This window comes from Dermacentor silvarum, chromosome 3 (assembly GCF_013339745.2).
Source record: "Dermacentor silvarum isolate Dsil-2018 chromosome 3, BIME_Dsil_1.4, whole genome shotgun sequence".
In the NCBI taxonomy this organism is placed as follows: Eukaryota; Metazoa; Arthropoda; class Arachnida; order Ixodida; family Ixodidae; genus Dermacentor; species Dermacentor silvarum.
The window spans coordinates 85,775,145-85,797,707 of NC_051156.1; the positions used below are offsets into that span (position 1 = coordinate 85,775,145).

General features: G+C 50.0%; 1 protein-coding gene and 1 pseudogene across 4 annotated transcripts in view; one reads left to right on the plus strand and one right to left on the minus strand.

The window, feature by feature from the left end:
- The window catches only part of LOC119445555 (uncharacterized), a 535,946-nt gene that overhangs the window by 280,703 nt on the left and 232,680 nt on the right, over positions 1 to 22,563 (minus strand). The window lies entirely within an intron of this gene.
- On the plus strand, positions 20,118 to 22,265 carry LOC119444527 (uncharacterized; annotated as a pseudogene).

A 22,563-nucleotide genomic window follows, 5' to 3' on the forward strand; every position in this document is an offset into this window, starting at 1 on the left:
GTCCCGGGAAGCAAATTAAAAAGGCCTCAGGACTCGAAAGGTTAAAGGGCCAGTACTTGTGCCGTATTTCCGTGACTTGTCCCACCGACTCAACAGGACAGCCGCCAAATGCGGGGTCCCGTTGGTTTTCAGCGCTGGACAAGCTGGTTCGCATGTGCCATGTAGTAAATTACAGAAAGCACAAACTGCCCGTTTGCTGAACGAAGCACGCCAGCCCTTTTAATGTGCGCACTACAGGGGTTGTTTATAGCATCCCTCTATCATGTCGCAAATGCTGCGTCGGCCAGGCATCGTATGCAGGTATGGGTATTAACGTATGCAGGTATGGGCATTAACGGGATCTTGCCACTTAGCAGACCTCTGTATACGGATGCGAGTGCTTAGCTTTGTTTCACAGCACACGTGTTATGGGAAAGTAGATAGACAAGAAATGCAGATCCTTGAGGCTGACAGCTCCAAAAAACTGTCCCATAAGTATATTAGCACGACCTCTAATTTATTGACAATGAAAGAGTGCGGCTACCTGCGTCGAAACATATGTAATACACAATAGAGACGAGTGGCCTGACGCATGTACCACAATTCTAGTTCGTTCGTCTGCTACCGCGTGTCATGTAGGTGTAATTTCCGCGATTTAAATCAGTTTAAGACCAGCATCCAACCAGTTCTGTTCTCTTTTTCTCTGTGATTTATTTCTGTATATTCCGAAGCTATGAAACTGCTGCAGTTCTGGGAAAAGTTGGAGCAGCTCTTTCAAGGCAACGTCGAACTCTCCGATCGCGAGAAGGTTATTTCTTTGAAATCGGCTCTGACTGGTGACGCAGAAACCACTATAGCTGGACTACTAGCAACGGCGAGCTGCTACATCGATGCTCGAGAAATACTACTGAAACGTTTCGCCAAGTGAGATTTAATATTTCAAAGCCACATTATTCAACTGATGGATCTACAGCCTGTCGCATCCACCAAACTCTGTGCTCTACGAAAGCAGAATGACACGGTATAGTGTGAGATCTGCGTCCTCAAGACCCTAGGAATGTCGCAAGACGGATATTGTTGTAAAGCTGTACCCGACCTTGTTACGCTACCTTCTCATGACATGACGCTCAAACATGACAAAAACTTTCGTGAACCATGGAACAGACGATAATCAAGACGGCGTTAACGTTGGACAAAACACCTGTAGTATGACAACTCATTAGACGACAATGACGTCTCATACAATCGAGGTAGTCCCCGATGGCGGATCGCACGCACAGCGACCGACGCAAGAGCGTTTCTTTTTCCTCTTCTTCAATACAATGGCCCCCGGGAGAGAAGTTGAGCCATCCTGGCGACTTACGGCGTAGGTAGGATCAGGGGGTCAGAGTATGGCTTAAGTCGGCTGACATGAACCGTATCACGCCCGCGTTGTCTAAGGTCGTGTGATGGCATCACAGGCTCGACAACGTAGTTGACAGTGGTGGTAGGGTCTATTGACGCGGTAGGGGCCATCATAGAGCGCAAGAAGTTTGGTTGAAATACCAGGGCTGTGAGGTGGGATCCACATCAAAACAAGGGAACCAGTCGGAAAATGTGGTGTAGGCACGTTACTGTCATGCCGCAGCTTTTGGCGACCTTGAGCGACGGTCGTAAGGGTACGAGCGAGCTGCCTACAGTCCTCTGTGTGTTTGGCGGCTTCAGACACTGGCGTGCATTCAGAAGCGTCGGGTCGGTATGGGAGCAGGGTGTCCATTGTACACGAGGGCTCGCGGCCATATATCAGAAAGAATGGCGAAAAGCCATTGGTAGCTTGTGTGGCCGTATTATAGGCATACGTTACGAACGGCAAAGTTGTATCACAATTAATGTGGTCCGAGGCGACGTACATAGTCAACATGTCACCGAGTGTGCTGTTGAGCCTCTCCGTCAAGCCGTTCTTTCGCGGGTGGTAGGCGGTAGACTTGCGGTGAATTCTGCACGCAGCGAGAAGGGCTTGTATTACTTCGGACAGGAACACACGCCCCCGGTCGCTGAGCAGTTCGCGTGGTGCTCCATGTCGAAGAACAAAGTTCCGCAAGATGGAGAACGCAACTTAGCGCGCAGAGGCCGCCGGGAGTGCGGCAGTCTCGACTTAACGCGTCAAGTGGTCGACACCTACAATTATCTATCGGTTACTAGAGGAACTGCAGGGAACTGGCCCGTATAGGTCTATGCCGACGCGATCCAAGGACCTTGCCGGGCGGGGTAGCGGCTGTAACTCGCCAGGAGGGCGCTGTTGAATTTTATGCTGTTGGCACGCCGTGCAAGCGCATACGTACTGGCGCACGAAGTGTTACATAGAAACACTTCTATGTAAGGACCGTGCCAGTAGAAACGCTGCCTCAGCCGAGTATACGTTTTCAGAACGCCGGCGTCACCATTATGAGGAGCAGCATGGAAATAAGCGCATTGTCAGTACACACGTGTCGTGGTATCACAAGCAGCCATTTGCGACCGTCAGGAAAATAATTTCTGCGGTGAAGGATGTTGTCGCGGACAGCAAAGTGAGCGGCTTGGCGATGAAGTGTTCGAGCAGAGGGTGTGACGGATGGATCGTGGAAGAAATTCAGCATAGATGAAAGCAGGGGATCCTTACGCTGCTCGTCCGGCATATCAGCGACGTTGATTGTCGACATGGATGCGAAGGGCGTTGACACTGAAGCCACATCGCAAGGTATCGGCGATTGGGCAAGCGCATCGGCGTCAGAGTGCTTACTGCCCGATCTGTAGACAACGCGGATGTCATATTCTTCTAAGCGAAGTGCCCAGCGGCCGAGGCGACCTGACGGTTCTTTCAACGAGGACAGCCAGCAAAGGACGTGGTGGTCGGTAACAATCTCAAAAGGGCGACCATATAGCCGTGGACAAAATTTTTGACGAGAGCCCAAATAATGGCCAAGCACTTCTTTTCTGTCAAAGAGTAGATGGCTTCTGGCGTCTTTAAAGTGCGGGTCGCATATGCGACGACGTACTCGTCGTAGGCGTCTTTCCGTTGCGCTAGGACTGCACCAAGTCCGATGCCGCTGGCGTCCGTGTGTAGCTCTGTGGGCGCTGTGGGATCGTAGTGTCGAAGAATCGGCGGCGAAATAAGTAGGCGACGTAGTTAGTTGCTTGAAGACTTCGTCACACGCAGTTGTCCACGCGGAGATGCCGCTGCTAGCAGTAAGCAAATTGGTCAGTGGTGCGATGATAGTTACAAAATTGTGCAGAAAACGCCGAAAGTAAGAGCAGAGCCCTATAAAGCTGCGGAGTGCCTTAAGAGTAGTGGGCATCGGAAACTGTGCGACCGCGCGAAGCTTGGCTGGGTCAGGAAGCACACCGTCCTTCGAAACAACGTCTTCCAATATTGTTAACTTGCGGGCAGCAAAACGGCACTTTTTGATGTTCATTTGGAGGCTGTTAGAGGTGAGGCAGGTCAGTATCTCACGCAAGTGAACGAGGTGCGTCGGGAAATCGGGCGAAAACGCGACGATATCATCAAGGTAGCACATACATGTTTTGCACTTGTAGTTACGAAGGATGGTGTCCGTAATACGCACGAAAGTAGCGGACGCGTTGCAGAGTCCGAATAGCATTTCGGTAAACTCGTACAAGTCGTCGGGCGTGACGAAAGCTGTCTTCGCACAGTCTTCTTCAGCCATCGGCACTTGCCAATAGCCCGAGCGAAGGTCCAAAGATGAGAAGTACTCCGCACCTTGTAGGGAGTCGTGGGCGTCATCTATCCGAGGCAGCTGATAGACATCTTTACGAGGTATCTGATTGAGCCGACGGTAATCCACACAGAACCGTATTGAGCCGTCCTTCTTGCGTACTAATACTACAGGAGACGCCCAAGGACTGTGGGAAGGGCGAATGACGCCACGGTTCAGCATTTCGTCGACTTGCTTGGTAATTATATGTCGCTCGGTTGCCGACACTCGGTGTGGTCACTGGCGTAATGGTGGATGGGAACCAGTGTGGACGCTGTGAGTGACAGTCGCCGTACGTCCCAGGGATGGTTGGTCGCAACCGAAAGACAAGCGAAAATTTTGAAGAAGCACGAGGTTTTGCTGGCGGTACGGAGGTGAAAGATCGGCGCCCAAGGCATATTCAAGAATGCCTGATGACGACGACGGCGACAAGGATGATGATGAGGATGATGCACACAGCAAGGGAGAAGTGAGGGCGTCGAGCTCATAACAGGCCGTGTCGTCGGAAGTATCGATGTGAAGGGGGTCAAGCGGCTGAACACGACCGAGTGATTCTCCGCGCATTAAGGTCACAGGAGATTGAAACGGGTTACACACAAGCATAGCGGATAATCCAGATACAGTGTTGAGGACAGCAAACGGGAGAGGTAGAGCCGTGCGACGTAGAAAAATTGGCGACGGTGTAAAAAGCACCGTAGGGTCTGGCGCGGCGGAGCAAAATACGGGCACAAGAACCGTCATTTCGGGTGGTATGTCCGTATCGGAGAAGGGTCAGGCAGCGGGTCATCGGAAAGCGGGAAAAGCGCCACTTCGGCTCGAGCACAGTCAATGATGGCACGATGGTGAGACAAAAAGTGCCAGCCGAGGATGATGTCATGTAAACATGAAGGCAGCACGAAAAATTCAACAACATAAACAATGCCGGCAATGACCACCCTTGCGGTACATTGAGCAAGCGATGCTACATGCTGCGCACTCGCAGTGCGCACTAGCAAACCGGACAACGGTGCGGAGATCTTGTGGAGCTTACGACAAAGCTTTTTGTCCAAGACAGAAACTGCAGCCACAGTATCAATAAGCGCAATTGTGGCGGCTCCTTCGACCAAAACGCCAAGTAAATTGCGTGGCGACTGTGCAGGCATGGTAGAAGTCGCGAAGCGGGCAGTTCGTGCCTGCAGAACAGCAGCAACTAGTTTCCCTCGGTAGGCGACTGGCGACGACGCGGTGACGGAGAACAATGGTTGCCGAATAGGCGTCGAGGAGAAGGCGAATACTCTGTGCTAGGATGCTTGAAATGCCCGGTGGCATCGTGGGAATAGCCATACGCAGGCTTTGCAACAGCAGGGTTAGCATGTGGTATGCGACGATGGCAGAAGCGCTCGACATGGCCAGCGAAACCGGAAGCGAAACATATGGGTCGGTTGTCGCGTGTGCGCCAAGGGTTTTGAACTTGGTTTCGAGGCGGAATACAAGGCGACACGGGAGTTGACACTGGTTGAGGTCGCACTGTCGCAGGAAACGCGAATCGCCGCGGCGCAGGTCGCGCTGCGACTTCGGCATAGGTCAGAGGTGCAGCCACGGGAAGACAGGGTGGATCCAAAGGTAGCGATTCGGCAAGTTCCTCACGAATGGCTCGCCTAATGGCGCAGCCAGAGAAGTGTCAGGCTGTAGAGGTCGATCACTGAGAAGCAGCATAAACAGTTGTCGCGCCACCTCCTCACGAATAGAATCCTTCATCTGAACGGAGAGTGAGGACTCGGAGGTGGAGTTGAAGGGAAGCGTGATGCCCGAGAGAGAGAGTGGCCAGGTGCAACAGCGCAAGGACCGTTTGTCGACGCAGCTCATCGAAGCTCTGGCAAAGAGTGACGAAAGCAGCGACAGATGAAGGGTTTCGCGCTTGAAGCACTTGAAATGCGTCGTCCTCGATGCCCTTGAGGATGTGTTTCATCTTGTCCTCTTCACTCATGGTGGAATCGACGTGGGCACAAATATCTACGACATCCTCTATGTAGCTGGTGTAAGTCTCGCCGGGTTGTTGAGTTCGCTGGCGTCGACGCTGTTGAGCACGGAGCTTTCGCAAGGCTGGGCGGCCGAAGACTTCCGCGAATGCTGTCTTAAAAGCGGACCAGGTTTGGAGTTCCCACTCATGATTGTGGAACCAGAGGTTCGCAAAGGCAGCAAGGTAGAAGATAACGCTATGTAACTTGGGTGGGTCGTCCCAGTTGTTGTTATCACTGACGCGCTCATAGGTAGAGAGCCAATCTTCCACGTCAGTCTCACCGGCTCCGCTAAAGACAGGAGGGACCCGCTGCCGTTGGACGGCGCCGCAAATGATGGGAGCGGTGGAAGCTGCCGGCTGATTGTCGGTAGCCTCGACGATGGTAGCGGCTGAAGCAGTCGGCAACGTTCGGATGCGAATTTCCAGGGTGAAGGGCTGCGAAATTGCAGCACCTCCACGAAATGTAGAATGGCGATTTATTAGATGACAGTGGCGTCTCATACAATCGAGGTAGTCCATGAACGCTGATCGCGCCCACAGCGACCGACGCAAGAGCACTTCTCGTCCTCTTCTTCACTACACACCGAACAAGAAAAGGCAAGTCCACTCTCTTTGCTGCAATTGATGGTGACGGAAGTCGAGTCCCTGGAACGCACTGTCTCTCACATCTGCGTCAAAGAAAAGCTGTGTAAGGATAAGTCGGCTGGAATTCCACCGATACCGAGTGTAATGACACACGTGATCACGTCTATCCGAACACCGTTACAACGACAACGTGATACAGCAGATGTTCTGACATTTACTAACTCGAGTAGCAACAGTACACCACGCTTCCTCTTGAAATGACTGGCCCACATTACAGAACTGTGCTGCTCTAATATCTGAGTAGACAAAAATGGGAGCCTACTGAAACCAGGGAGGCTATGCTCCCGCTGCACGCTAAAGCACCACATGTCGAGGAACTGTCGGCGAAGGGTACCTGCGGTACATGCAATAAAAGACACGCACAGACAGCCAGAACAGCATTCTAAAGTCATTGCAGAGCCCAGTACAACTTAAAGCAACTTGAACTGTAGCTTCAAACATCTTATATACTTGCAGGGGACTGTGGCATGGGCTGCAGGAACGAGAAATCGGACACTTGTGCGGATAATTTTGACGGAGGCAGCCAACACACCTCCGAACAGGAATTTGCGAAGAAGCTTAACTGCAAGTTTCTAGGGTGTTAATGCCACGCCGTTGGATTTGTTGGAGGACACAGCGCCGAAACGACAATGGGTCGAGTCCTAACCAAAGTGTGCTCCGTTCACACATCAAATTCTGTGATCGTTGAAGCACTAGTTAAGACGCGGATATCTGACCAGTAGCTACCTCGCCTGTACAAGGTTGTACAAGAGTTAGAACGCAGAGAATACCAGTTCACCGAAGTAAAGGGCTCGAAAGCTGCGCAATAGGTCGATGTTCTTATAGGAGCGACTGCCACTCGTCCTTCCTATCCTGTAACGTGCAGAAGACGGAGCAAGGACTTACAGCTTTCGAAATGAAGCTTACACGCAGACTACGTGTATGAAAGAGAAGCTATATGCGCAACCGCCAATGATTGCTCTGAGGTCTTAGTGCTTAAGACATCGCTTACCGACATCAGTCACGTGCCTTACGTTCTAAAAATACCAAGGGGAGCTGGAAACGCTTGCTATAAGGGAAACGGAGCAAACGACTTCTGGAGATCCGGTCTTGAAGCCCTTCAAGAAGAGAAACACTGTCGAAGACAGAACCCACAATTCTTTCCGACCTCAACAAATGGCAGACAGACGTCTGCATCAGCTGATTCGGAAGATTCTTCCGAATCCGCAGCTTCTAAGAGGCTATGCGTTTGACATTTGAAAATACATCAACGATGGTGCGGCTGAGCTTGCCACTGACGGCTACAGAGGGGCTACTACTGGCCCATTTTACTACATGCCGCACCCGGCAGTCATTCGCGAGTATCGTACAACTTCGAGTGGGTTTCGACACATTGTTTCACTTCAAGGGCGCACTGTCTCTCAACGACAGTTTGTTTTCCTTCCAGAATCTTAACGCTGAGATCATTGGTCTTCTTCTACGGTTCAGGAAGCGTCACATCGCATTGATTACAGATATTGAAAAGGCATTCTTACAGATCGCCATCGACAAAATAAAAAGCGATCGAGATCACTTGCCATAATTGTGGCTCGAGAACTTACCGCCCCAAGAACAGCCCTTATCTAGGATTAGCACATGACGCATGACTAGAGTGCAATTCGGAACGACGTGTAGTCCTTTTCGTTTATCGGCCACTATTCAGCATCATCTTGTAAAGATGGCTCCGAGCTACCTGGACATCGTCAAACCGCTCAGGAATTCTATTTATGTAGATGAAATTTTGACCAGCACCGAAACTCGCGAGGGAGCGTCTAAATCGGACTCTGAAGCACCCGAAATCTTCGAAAAGGCTTCCATGAACGTGGTCATCTAACAAACAAAAGATATTCGGGGCTAATTCAGTGCAGCTACTCAAATTACCGTTTCGGCAATTCACCGGAGTGCTTAAAGGTCTTGGATTAGAGTGACACCTAGTCGCCGACACGTGTTTGTTCCCTTCAGGAACGCCACCGACTTTGACCATCAAAGGCCGAGCGCTAAATAATTCATGCTTTAAACGACATCACGCATCTACAACCCACTGGGGACTTCCGAAACTATTCATCATTAGGATGAATATATCCCTCCAAAGGCTCTGGAAATGCACATCGATTGGGAAGAACAACTACCAGAAGAAATTCCTAATGAATGATGCAAATGGTGTGAAGAAATTCGGGAACGTTGTGAGGTTGAAATTGTTTGATTTTATTTTAAGGGCATCATTGCGCCAGACTTGAGATGCGTACTTCGCTTCTTCGCTGACAGCTCAAATGAATTAATTAAATCATGGGGTTCTACGCGCCAAAACCACGATCTGATTATGAGGCACGCCGTAGTGGGGGGCTCCGGAATAATTTCGACCACCTGGGGTTCCTTAACGTGACCTAAATATAAGTATATAATAATAATAATAACTTTAGTTCCATCCACTTGGTGGAGGAGGCGGCAAGTAAAAGCTGCTCCAGTAGAGACAGCTTTACGAGGCCCGCAGCGCCCTTTGCGGAGGCCGCATTTCGCCCCCATCACCGCATTTCGCCCCCATCGAAATGTGGCCGCCGTGGCCGGGATTCGATCCCGCGACCTCGTACTCTGCAGCCCAACACCATAGCCACTGAGCAACCATGGCGGGTAAAAAACAAAAACAAAAACAAAAACAGAAAAACATCTGACGGTGATGTCTGCTAGCTTGTTACCACTCACACCAAAAGAACGACGCACTGCAGCCTCCTTTTGCGTAAATCTCGAGTCGCTTCCATGAAAGACATCAGCCTTGCTATCAAACTTCAAGTTTGCTTTGTGACGGAAGGCATATATCCTTACGTCCCTAGAGAATTAGCGAAAAGTATAGGAGTATATTGCTGAACTGATTCGTTGATTGCACTCTATTGGCTGATCGCAGAACCGAGTAGGTGGAAAGAGTTCGTTCGGAATCAAGTTACAGAAATGAAAATCAGAACCAATGTCCATTTGGGGAGACACTGCCCCAGAAAGGATATCCCTACCGGCAAGCGTACACGAGGACTTTCTGTTACATGATTGATAACTTTGTTGGTCAGGACCGATTTGCATACAGCAGAATAAAGAGTCATGGCCACGGCAAAAGCTTTTACATCTGACGTTTTCACAATGGGCGTCGAAGAGTGCGTAGTTGAAGTACTTCATCGTGGTGCATCACTCTCACAACTTATTTTGGACATGCGAAACTGCAGCTCCATAGCACGTTTGCATTAGTTAACAGTATTGATTAGGCGATACGTTGGCAAGATAACGCGTCAACTGAACAATTCCGGAGCTCCCACAGCGGGAGAGGAGGTACCCAGTGAACTTTACTGAATGAAGAGCGTACAGGAAACGGCTTTCTTCAGGTAAATCGGACATGTGTGCAAAGGAACCCACACCTTGAAGTATTCGTCACTGCGAGACGTTACTGGTTTTTTTTTCATGACCATGGTGTTCGTCGCGTCACAGGTCGTCTCGAATTTAGCAAGAAGCCTCTTAGAAATATTATCCCAATTTACTTTCGAAAGACAACATTTACTTCAAGATGCTTGTTCTACAGAGTCATCGTCAGCTTCTTCACGTTGCAGTACGTGACACGCTTGTGCAACTGAAGGATATATTTTCGGTTATACAAGGTCACCAGGTGGCGAAGAAAGTCAATTTGCCAGCGCTACAACGCAAAACATACCCACGAAGTGTAAGTGCCTTGGGCAGTGGAGAGAGTTGCTGCATCTGAACCATTTCAAGTGGCTCAACCGGATTTCACTGGTTTACTGTACGGGACGTACAGTAAACCAACGGGACAACTGTGAAAAAGTCTACGTCGCAGTCACGAAGCACGTGAAAATGTTCACACGCGCCGTAACGAGGGCAGTACATATTGAGCTAGTGGTGGACATGACAACAACTTGGTTCTTGAATTCATTCCGGCGCTGTATATTGTGACGAGGCCTGCCTTAAGTACAGCTTATTCGGACAAACCACTGGCCTTCAAGAGGAGCAAGAAAGAACTCGGCCAACTTTGGAAAGCGATGCGAAACGAAGAAATCATTGACTCTTTCTCAAACCATCACGTCTACTCGATGTTGATCGCTGACCGTGCACCGTGGTGGGGTGGATTTTATGAGCGGCTGATCAGATCCGTGAAACTCGCACTGAAGACAAGCGTAACAGCGAAATGTCTCAGCGCAAGCGAATTTCAAGCTATACTCACAGAAGTAGAGGCCATTGCCGATTCTAGACTGACAAGCTGCGTCTGCAACGATTGCAAGGATACACAGCCCCTCCCTCTGACACCTTTTTGTTGGAAAACGCATGACGTCTTTGCCAAATACAGGCATCGAAAACTTGCTGACAAAGGCGTCACAGCTGCTCCCATTATGGACACATCGAGCAGCGGTGTGACTAACGTGTTGGGAACGTTGGTCCAAAGAGTACCTGCCTGAAATAAAAGCTTCCTACAACACCACACAGGCCGCTTCACACAGGTTTAATGCCTTGTTTTCCTACACGACACTTCCAAGCCCCGACCAGCTAGCCAGATAGTCCTTGTTCAAGAATTGTATGTAGGACAAGACAGAATAACAAGATCATGTCATGTGAAACTAAGCGGACGGACCAATATCAAGAGAGCAATGCAATACTTGTACCCGCTAGGGTCTGCACTCCGCTAACATGGCACTTGGGGCAGGTTGCTGAAATTTTTAAGAAGACACAAGGAACGCGTTGCACCATTTTGGAGCAAGCCGGCCACTGGCCGAGTCGGACGCTTCAGAGTTTGATTGAACGTTGTTCTTCACGCACGTTTCTTCATTTCTTCACGTTCTTCATTTCTTTTGAATACGCGATCATCGTTTCGCAAAGCCTTGCAGGAGCTGTTCGAAAATACTTTCGTTATACAGCTATAAGAACTGCGTAATGCGTGAGAACATGCGGTTGCCCTTCGCAATGACTCAATATTGCTGCGAATTCTTCCATGTCTTAATATTATTCCTAGCTACTTAATCATAACAGAGATTAATCAGTGGTGGTGACAGTAGTGATAAACGTGACAGCGAGTGGTGGCGCTCACCCCCAATTTAACATAGAGATTGTGCAAATAGCAACGGCTTTCTAAAACGTTTTGAAGGGTGATCTGGGGCGCAGCATTGTCTCCGAGCATTGAAGACGGGTGAATATTTAGGATACAAAGTATTTCTTGTTTAATTGTTAAAGCTTCAGGTATATCAAAACTGAGTTACTCTCCGAGAGTATTCGTATTTCGGAGACGCATGTTTTTCTTCATTCGTTAGTGACATGTTTTGAATGAGGTGAGTCCAATGCATAGGCGCGAGTCTGTTTGAGGGATTTTTATGTAGCCTGTCTCGTGTATGAATGCGCTTTAGCATCGATTACCAATCTGTCCTGTCCTTTCGAAATATATCCCTTGTGACCTGGTCGCATGAAAGTTGAAGCGTGAAAAGTTTACTTTAGTAAAGCTTCCCTGGGCTGTTGTAGCCAAGCTTGGTCGTAGTTATACAGATATCGGCCTCTCCATTCCCCTTTATTTAGGTGTGCTGAGGACCAAACAGATCTAATAATTTTACCCTGATTTTCTCAGGAAATCTGTATGCTATATAACACGGATTTTGACGCACCTAATCTCCGTGACAACTGCAACCCATGTGGTAGAATTGTGCTTAAAAAGACAAGCAGTTTGTCGACATTACGCCAGGATATTTCCGTGGTGCGTTGACGAATTATCCGGAGTTTGGAAGCATGGAGAGTAAACAGCATTGCCACTCACTTTAGATCAGTTGAACTGGCCCTGTAGTTTACAGAAGAACACGAAAAAGGACTGCAGTTTCCCCTTCCTGATTGTGCTGTTGAATTCCCCGCGTTCATCGTACAAGAAAGAAGAGGACGAGCATCGGGATAGGGAGCGCATGAGCGTGTTCGAAGGAACAGGTTGCGATCTTGGACGTTCTGGGCTGAGGTGGACGCTAATAAACGCCTCTCTGAGTCTCGAGTTTTTGTCGGCTGTTCCGTGTGCCATGTACTCTAACATTTGGTGCCGAAGAACCCGGGAGGCGACAGCCTGGAGCTACCGCCAAGGTTCTTCGCTGGTGGCTACCGACTGGAACCACTGCAACGTACTCTAACAGTGCTATTGAGAAGACATGGTGGCATTCTTCCCAACGTCGTTACATAAGTGGTTACGCAAGTTTCGGTGTTCGGACCCCTTTCGTTTTTAATCTACATTAATGCAATTCCTTGTACCTCACGTCATGGATATGGCTGTTTGCACATGAGTGTGTTGTCTATACAAAAATAATAGTGTGTGCGATGTGAATAAACTGCAGGATGACTTGGAAATAATTTACAGATTGTTTACACTACGGACTATGTGTCTGAACAGCAAAAGGTGTGTGAACGTCTATTTTACTAAAAACAAAGAGCCAGTTCTAAGGTATCGTCATTAATTATGAACTAGTAAGAAAAACTAAAATGTACAAATACGTGGGATTGCAATTTTCTTCCAATTGTATATGGAGCGTACATCTGGTTTGAAAGGTTGCAAAAGCTGGCAGGGCTCAAGGCTTCATTCAGGGGCACTTCAAAAAAAAAAAGTCAAAGTTTGCTTAAAAATGTGTATTTAATATGCGTTTGGCCGATCTCGGAATACGCTGGTCCTCTTTGGAATCCGTCGGAGGTCACTTTGATTGACCATTTAGAAAACATGCAAAACCGTGCCGCTAGATTTGTCTTGAAGCAATATTTCCGAGGGGAGAGCGTCGCTGCAACGAAGCATGAGGCTGACTGGGGGACTCTTTCCTTGCGACGACGGAAATTGATATTAAAATTATTTTGCCCATGTGCATAACGGCAAATCTGCAATTGACAAATGGCATATTGACAATTGACTTTATAAAAGCACATTACGTCTCAAAGCTTTACAACCTTGTGCTTTAAAAATTAAACTATAGCATTCTCGGACAAATCTGTTCACGAATCATTTTTGTGATGAGTTTTACTGGAGGGGAGATGTAGTGAAATGGTTTGTCTGAAGGGCGAGATTGGGCTGTAAAAATGAAGACGTGCTTTTTGAAATGTTGTAACACCCTTGTTATAACGCCTCCTGACGTAAAAGGTTACTTAAGCATGGATATACGTACTGTGGCATTCCCGACCACTGACCACAGAAAGCAGACAGCCCAGTCCTGCATCCGTTGCGTTTCGTCTTTGTTGGTACGACATCTTTTCTACTGTTCAGCGCACAAACTTCCAAAGCAACCGACTGCAGAGGACACGCAAGCCAGCGCTAAAGTTTGCCTCCTCTGCTGTCGAAGTGTTTCGGAAGTTTCTGCTCTAAACACTATAGAAAAGGAACCCCTTCAAGTCCCTACGCACGGTGATGAGGCAGAGTGAAGTGCAAGAAAGAAGCAAAAGGAATAATGGTAGCCTGCAAACTAGTTTCAGTGGACTACTCACCACAGCCAAATATACTGATCTTAGCCTAGTTATCTTCACCAAACAGTACTAGAACAACGTGTCTGGCTGCAAGCCTGCTATATATTCGATGTTCGCGTGCTACCAAATAGCGTTTTGATGCAGTCATGGGAAGAATAACTGCCAAATAGCGCATTTGTGTATTGTTATACAGTCTATGCCGTAGACATCCGTATAAGCTTTATAAAAAAATTACCGATTACTAATATGATGGTGGGCGTGATGCCCATTGTTCTTTTATTTTAATTGATGCATATAAAAGTGGGTTTGCTTGCGAGTTCCTCAAAGCCTCAGCCTTTTCTGTGGGCCATGCTCACGCTAAAACTAAGTTCAACCACGTCCAAGTGCTTCTCATGACATCCAAAGTAATGTTTGCTACGCTTGTATGAATTGCTGAATGTTGCAAATATTGATGATGCACTGATTCAATGAAAATAATACGCTCGTAAGTGCCTTAGGGTGCACTTGATTCACTCAAAATAAATACCCGCATATCGTCATTCTGAGACAAGGTATTCTTACGTATTGCCCACAGTCGACCGTATCCCCTCCTGTCGGGCTCTCGCGGCTTGTTCTGCTGCCCTCCGTCCTATAAAAAAAGCAAAAACATATATAATGGCACGGAATACAAAGATGTGCTCGTTAGTGATCTGTCATAGCCAAGAAAAAGAGATAAAAATTCAAGAGCCATTCCACTCTGTGAAGATGGATGACCAGCGAAGCTGTTTAGCACACGACACAGAGGTGACACACTATTTTGAACAAAGGTACGAACATAATTATTTTCCTGATCGGTGGTCATCGTGATGATAGGTGCGCACACACATTCTCGTATCGCCTATGTTATTAAATGCATCTGTCAGGTAAGACAATGAATGGCTCCTATGACAAGGTGGAGGAGGAATAAACTTTACTGGAAACCAGCAATTTGAATGGCCCCCACAGAAAAAAAATAATATTTACGTGGTCTTCCCATTTCGACGACCGGAGAGAAGTGAAATTCTCCGTTAGAATGATGAGCAGCGACAGAGCCAGCTGTGGAAGAAGGCGACGACGCTGGACTCATTGCTGGTGATGATAGTTTTTGTTGACGGACACAAAAAAATGCGCGGAACTCTAGCCATAAATAGCTTCCCTGTAAAAAAAAAAACGCGATAACGAGGCAAGAAGACGACATGAAGGAAGCGTTGACTAAAAACTGTCGTGTTCATTGCCATGCAGGCATTTGTAAGCTGTCGCAGCTATCATGCACCAAACCTGAAAAATATACAAATAATCCTACGCGAATAAGAACAAGGATATGTTGCTCGAAGTCCAGATGAGAAACTGGTAGTGTTTCGTACGCGCCAGCGTAGATTCAAATCGACGAAATTATGCTTATCGCCGCGAGGGAAGCAAGCGCCGGAGGAGGAAGGAGCCTGGAGGTGGGAAAGAGAATCGGCGTTTTCGCGCCCTTTCCGGTTGTGCTTCGACGCCGCCGTCTCGCTGTGCATGTTCGCGGCGTCTCTCCTTTGTAGGAGCACCAACATGCGCTTTCCCTGTGGCACACCAGGCGTTACACCGCCGAGATCAATGCAGTGTCCGCGACCACACTTGCACGCTTTGCGTTTGTGCTTCGACGCTGCGGTGCTTGCTCACTGTGCATGTTCGTGGTGTCCATACGCTTGCGCGTAACTCGCGCTCACAAAGTCACTGTAACTTTTATTCCCTGGGACCAACTAGTTAATTAAAAGTATTTATTTATAGCACATGGATTGTTCCTTCAAATGTCAAGGGGTCAATCAGGCAGTATAGTAGATAGCCGTAAGAGACGTCAAAATGTTTTCAGCAATGTATACATCGCGTATGCATTTTTGCGACGAAGAGAACAAAAAATCTAACGAAATAATAAAAACATCATGCGACTATGCACCCACGCACTCGGAAAGCAGCACCATCAGACAGTGTGGGACAACAAACTGTTTTTATCAGGCTCACCATTCAGGGCCGCGCGCATCCTTGACGTGATAGGAAATAACCAGCGCAATATGCTGACGCGTCGTGCAAAGAACGCGCGCGCTGTTACGAGCGGCACGTGGCCAAGTAGCAAATCAACCGACGCACACAGAGGGAGAAAGACAAAAATGTCAGCAGTTTCACCCTAAAGCGAAGCATCAATTGCGATAGCAAATTAGTAGAGAACTGTACGGAGTAAGGATAGTAGCTTTAACAGCTGTATAAACTTGGACATGAAGCAGCACCAGCAACACACAGAACTGTTGTCGACGCCGTCGGCGTTTTGCCCGCCTTCGTAGCGAACGCGCGCCGCGTTGGTGACTATTTCTGGTGCCTCTGGGGGCGGCTCGGAGGTTTTCGACGAGATCATAACGGGACACTCGTCGAGCAGCGTCGGAAGTCTTTACCACCTTCTCGCCTCGCAAGGTTTTTATATAAACACTAATTTGGTGCCGCAGCTAAACTTCGCCTTTCCTGCCTCCCTCCCGTCCCCCACAGCCTTTCACGCGACGGAAGAAGTGGCGTTTGCTCTCCGCCGTGCGTTCGCTCCCCTTGAAAGCGGGCGTCCCTCGCGCACTTTCACTGCCACATACAGCATACGGTGTGTGGCGACGATTTCCGTTGGACTCTATACCGTTGGACTCTATACGGAACCTCACGGAGACGGCGACGGCGGCTATCACGCCGACGGCAGAAATGCGCCTGAAGTGTCCACATAGTTGCTATCGCAATAACATTTATTAGTCCCAAAGGAACTAAGGCCCCAGTACGGACCTCCCGGTAGGCTCATGTCTCCTGGCCCAGCGTGTTCTTGACATGCTGCACCAGATGCGGCCACCATAGTTTTTCACGCTTTCGGTCGGGGGAGGAGGGAGGGGGGAGGGGAGGGCGTGTGGTCTACTACTCCCAGATTCTACTAAGCTGGTTGTGTGGTAGTTTAGAAAGTATGGTCTTTCCGAAGCTGGTGTTGGCCGGGCACGCCCACAATGTGTGTTTATGTCATGAATAGGCCCCGCACTGTTTGCAAGTCGGAGAGCCTGGTTCCCTATTAATATGATCCGTAGAGTGTGGTGTGAGTGATGTGTGTGATTGGTGCTTTTCGTATGATTGTGGCGTCCCCTCTCGAATGCATGTAGCATTGTGTGTTGAGAAGTGTTGACATTTCCCTGCAAGACTTCAATTATGTAGCCGCTCGTTCTGCTGCGTCTTCCGCTCTTTTATGAGGCTGTAAGGGCCTTCGACAGGCCAAAGAATAGGAGGTCCAGGATTTTCAGCGCGGAAGAGCTAGCGTGTTCTTAAATTTCCTCGCAATCCTTGATGGCCTGGAACCCATTGTATAGAGCGTTCTTTTTTTAGGGCGCCGCCAGACGGCGATTGCCGTGCCGTCTACGGTAAGTGGGATCGCATTGCAGGGTGCACGGCGAACGCACTGTTGGCGACGAGTGGCAAGTGTTTGCGTTTTCTTGAGACGACTGTTCTTGCGATTGGGAAACTTTTTAGTGTGTCGTTACTAAGTTTGAACCTTTTATTTAGCCGCAATGTCGAACGCCAACAGGCCTAGAGGCGCTGCCGCAGCCCTGCCCACGATCAAGATAGGCGGCCTTGTCAAGTCTGAATATTGTCGATACGTAGCATACGTGCAAACTGCTATTATTGTATGTCTAGACTTGAACTCTATTAAAGTGTCACTCAGGTGACGACAATCAGGTATCTTCGTGTGTCGTGCTGCGTGCCGCACCGGCGTACTACATCCGAATACAGGTAACTGGCGAAGCTCCGAGGATACGAGTTTGGCTAGCTTTCGTGCTCCTGAAATTTTCGTGGTACGATTTGCTAAGCATTGTTTACCTGGCAACCGGGCAGCAAGCTTTGCAAAAACAATTAACTGCGAAATAACTCAACCAAAATGGCCTTTAACATGGTTTGAACGACCTGATGAATGTGTCCGCGAATATGCCCCGATGAACCAGACGCACGCGACGCGTTGAAAGAATATGCTCACTCTTAGGCCTCAAGTGGTGCCTTTGCCGACTCTAGAGAGCTGAAAAACAAACTACTCTTTGCTACAGCAACTACTTCATTTTCTTAAGTAACACACTGTGCGATGGGCGGCTCGGCCAGACAGTTTGCCGGTGAGGTTCGGAAGCAGGGGAGAGCCCATGTTAATTAACTATAGGGGCGACCGTTGCACGGTAGGCACGTACTGTTTTTATAATAAGTCCCCGGTCAGCTTTCACCAGAACGTTGGTTACAAAGAATGATAATCTTAGAACACATTTGAACCGAATGACTTTAATGTGCGTGCACGAAGAAATAGTTGATTTCACACGTTCGCACTTTAGTTGACTGACTCCAATAAGCACTCTTTGTTCATACCCCGTTTGATCATGGGTGCCGAATTCGTCGCCGTGCGCTCACTGGGAACAAAATCTTCGGAACATACACGTGACGAAGCTGATTGCGTCAAGTCCTTGCTGTCTATGGTGGCAATTCCAAGCGGACGCTTGTCATCAACCGCAGCGGCGGAGTCCACTGAGTCGACGCGGTTGAAGATGCAGTTCACATTCACTTGCGCACGTTATTTTTTGCAGCCGAATACAGCGCAGGCGCACATACAGGCACAAATGAAAAGTATGGAAGCACAGATCATCGCCAAACTGCAGGAATCATGGCCGGGACAGCACGCATAGCAGTAACCACACCGCCAGTGAGAGACCTCTTGGTCTGGCACTGGAATTGCAACGGCTTTACCGGCAAGAGAGCGGTGCTGCTGCAACACTTGCAGCAACGAACGAGGAAACCAGACGTAATAATGATACAAGAAACACACAGCGAAGAGACACCGAGACTCCCGGGCTACCGGTCGCACGACAGCCCGCCGAGCGAAAGGGACACGTCCAAGGGCAAGGGCAGAGGGGTCTGCACCTTCGTTAGGAAAGGGATCACCTTCATGGAACACGAACTGATCGACAGAAGCGCCATCGAACACTGCACGGTGGAAGTAATTACGGGCAAGAAGAGGAAGGAGAGCACTTTCCTGGTGAACGTCTACAGCAATCCGTCCCACGGACAACAGAAGTTCAAGGCACTACTTCACAAGGCGATAGAGTCGCGGGGAGCAATACGCTCCTAGTGTGCGGAGACTTTAACGCTCCGAACCAAGGCTGGGGCTACCAAGGAACGACGGTCAAGGGAAGAGCAGCTGATGCAAGATGCCACCGACGTGGGACTGAACCTAATCACGGATCCGGTCTTTCCCACCAGGATCGGTACATCGGTTACGAGAGACACCACTCCGGACCTTACCTTCGTCAAAACCGAAGGAAGAACGAGAGAAGCGGAATGGAGAAACATGGGACAAGAGCTGGGCAGCGATCACTACATCGTGGAGGTCGTCGTACCACTCGAAGGCCAAGGCAACACCGGCATAAGCAAGCATCGCATTACGGATTGGGACGCCTTTCGAACGGCACTACCCGCGGTGCAACTGGACATTATGGACATCGAACAATGGGCGGCTAACGTCGTTGAGACGACGGAAAGAGCCACCAAAGAGCTGGAAACGGACCAACGGACAGACAAGATGGACAGTCGGCTCGCCCACCTGATAGAAGCCAAGCAGTCCATAAAGGCGAGGTGGCAGAAGCAACGAACGAACCGAAGTCTAAGGAAGAAGATCGCCGAGCTCAACAGGCAGATCAAGGCTCACTGCAAGGTGCTATGCACCCAACAATGGAACGAGGCCTGCAATGAAGCCGACGGACAGTTACACAAGGGCAAGACGTGGAACATGCTGCGGCACCTCCTCGACGAAACAAAGACCAAGGGCCACCAACACAACAACCTGGCCAGGATCCTACACAAGGCAATCTGCGAACACGGAGAGGACGAGATCAAGCGGAACTTGGACGCCAAGTACCTACCGACCACCCCCACGGAAAGACACCCGGATTACCAAGGCAACGAGAACGAGACGCTAGATCGAGACATGGGAAGTCAGAGCTGCTCTGCAGGATCTCAATGGCAGGTCCGCCGCGGGTCCCGACCAAGTGACCAACAGAGCGCTCAAGAACCTCAACGAAGCGGCCATCGAAACGCTCACGAAATTCTAGAACAAGTGCTGGCAAGATGGAAGGCTACCCAAGCAATGGAAAGCAGCCAAGACGATCCTCATCCCCAAGCCTGGCAGACCACCAAACATAGAGAACCTCAGGACGATCTCGCTCACTTCGTGCGTGGGAAAGGTCCTCGAGGACGTTCTCATGAACAGGTGGCAGTGTTACCTGGAAGAAAAGGAGCTCTACCCGAATTCCATCATATGGTTTCGGAACAAGCTCGGGACGCAAGACGCCATGATCTTACTGAAGAACGAGATCATCGACGATATGACGGCCACCAAGGACAACAGAGCCATACTTGGGCTGGACCTGTAGAGCGCCTTCGATAAAGTGAGGCACTCGGCTATCCTGGCCCAAGTATCCAGGCTAAACATGGGCAGAAAGACATACGAGTGCATCAAAGACTTCCTGACGGAACGGACCACCGAAATCTGCGCGGGAGACCTGCAGCTCGAAGAGAGAAGCTGGGCAGCGTCGGAACCCCGCAGGGCTCGATGATCTCCCCGTTACTCTTCAACCTCGTGATGATCGGGGTGGGCAACCGGCTAGAAATAGTAACGGGAGTCCGGCACACCATCTACGCCGATGACGTTAAGCTATGGGTACCGGGAGGAAGCGACGGACACATCGAGACAACGCTGCAAGAAGCGGTCAACGCCATCGAGGAGCAGCTGGACGGGTCTGGACTCGTCTGCTCTCCGGCCAAGTCAGAGCTGCTGGTGATTCCACCGAAAGGAGCGGGCAGGAAAAGAAAGAATATGGAATTCAAGTACGAGCATCCCAAGATCACGAGCAAGACGGCGGGAGGACAAGTAATACCGGAAGTCGAGAAGATTCGAGTGCTCGGGATGCTCATCGAGCGAAATAGAGTCAACGGTGAAACCGTGAACAAGCTCACGGGCAAAGCGGCCGCGGCAATGAGACTCACCAAGAAGGTGTCCAACAGAAGAGCGGGGATGAAGGAGGTGAGCCTGACTAGGCTCGTTCAATCCTTTGCAGTTAGCCACATAACGTACGTCGCCGCCTTCCACAACTGGAGGCCGAGTGAACGTAACAAGATAGACGCCACCACACGCAAGGCGTATAAGGCGGCACTCGGTCTCCTCGGGAGCACGAGCACCGAAAAATTCATGGCGCTGGGAGTCCACAATACGCTGGACGAAATAGCCGAGACACATAGAATGGTGCAACTCGAACGTCTCTCTGAAACGAGACCCGGAAGACAGATACTGCGGGACCTTGGCCTCGAGCCGAGGGAAGGCAAGCAGCAGAACAACGTACCTATACCGGATAGCATCAATAGAAAGCTCAGGGTCTGCCCGATCCCGAAGAACGTCAACCCCAAGCACAACAAGGAGCGGAGGTTGGCGAGGGCCAGGGCTCTCGTGGACCTCCACGCCAGAGAAGAAGGCGCCGTCTACGTGGACGCGGCGGAGTATCGAGGCAGCAGCGACGCATACGCGGCTCTGGTCGTCGGAGCATCGACGGGTGCAACGAAGACCGCAGCGAGCGTCCGGACTCGAGAAGCGCACCAAGCGGAGGAGGTGGCTATCGCCTTGGCCGTCTCCGACCCCGGATGCACTACAGTGCTGTGTGACTCTAGAACAGCAGTGAAGAACTATGCCAAGGGTATGGTATGTAGTGAGGCCGCGCGCATACTGCGCAAGGTCGAAGACATCGGGCGCAAAAGTGCTGCTGTGATCAAGTGGTTTCCGGCCCACATGGGCAGTGACGTGTCGGAACGCGGGAACGCGAACCACAACGAGACGGCCAACGCGGCCGCGCGAGGACTAACCAACCGCGCGGCTGCAAACACGGCCGACTCGGAGTGTTGGTCGCGGTACAGTGCCAAGGACAAGATGACCACCTTCAACGAAATAGTGAAATGGTACAGACTGAACAGACAGACTATGCCCCCACCTCACCCGGGGCTTACCCGGAAGGAGGCAGTGTTATACAGACAATTGCAGACAGGGTCCCTGCTCACCCCGGTGCTAGCTAAGCACGTGTGTCCGAGTGTTACACGAGTGACGTGTGTAGACTGTGCGAAGGAGAGAGCTACCGCGGCTCACATCCTTTGGGACTGTGGTGTAAACCCGAGAGAAGCCAGTGAGAAGACGACGATCTCGCCGCAGCTAGAGGCTGCAACGAGAATCTACGATCAAGAGACACAACTCAAGGCCGTCCAGCAGGTCTCGGCAGCTCTAGGAAGGCAGCGACCTAGCGAAACCGAGGATAAGTGGGCGGCACCCCCGAGAAGGGGCGGCGGCCCTCTCGGGCCCACGGAAGTAGCGAGGGAGCAAGACCTCGAGGAGCATAACGCACGAGACTTGCGTAGTGGCCGCGTCGTGATGAAAGCTCGTCCTCCCTGCGTGGAGGGAGCCTAATAGACTCTGCAGGCATTCTCAATAAAGTTATTCTCTCTCTCTCTCTCTCGAATACAGCGCAGTGGTAGCCCGTTGCCTTTGAGTGATTTCACATCGGAGGAATCGTAGATAGAACAGGTTGGAATTGCAATAATTCGCAATGACACCACTACCGTTTCAAGCTGCCTCTGTTAGAAACGACGATCCGCACATATATCAGTGCG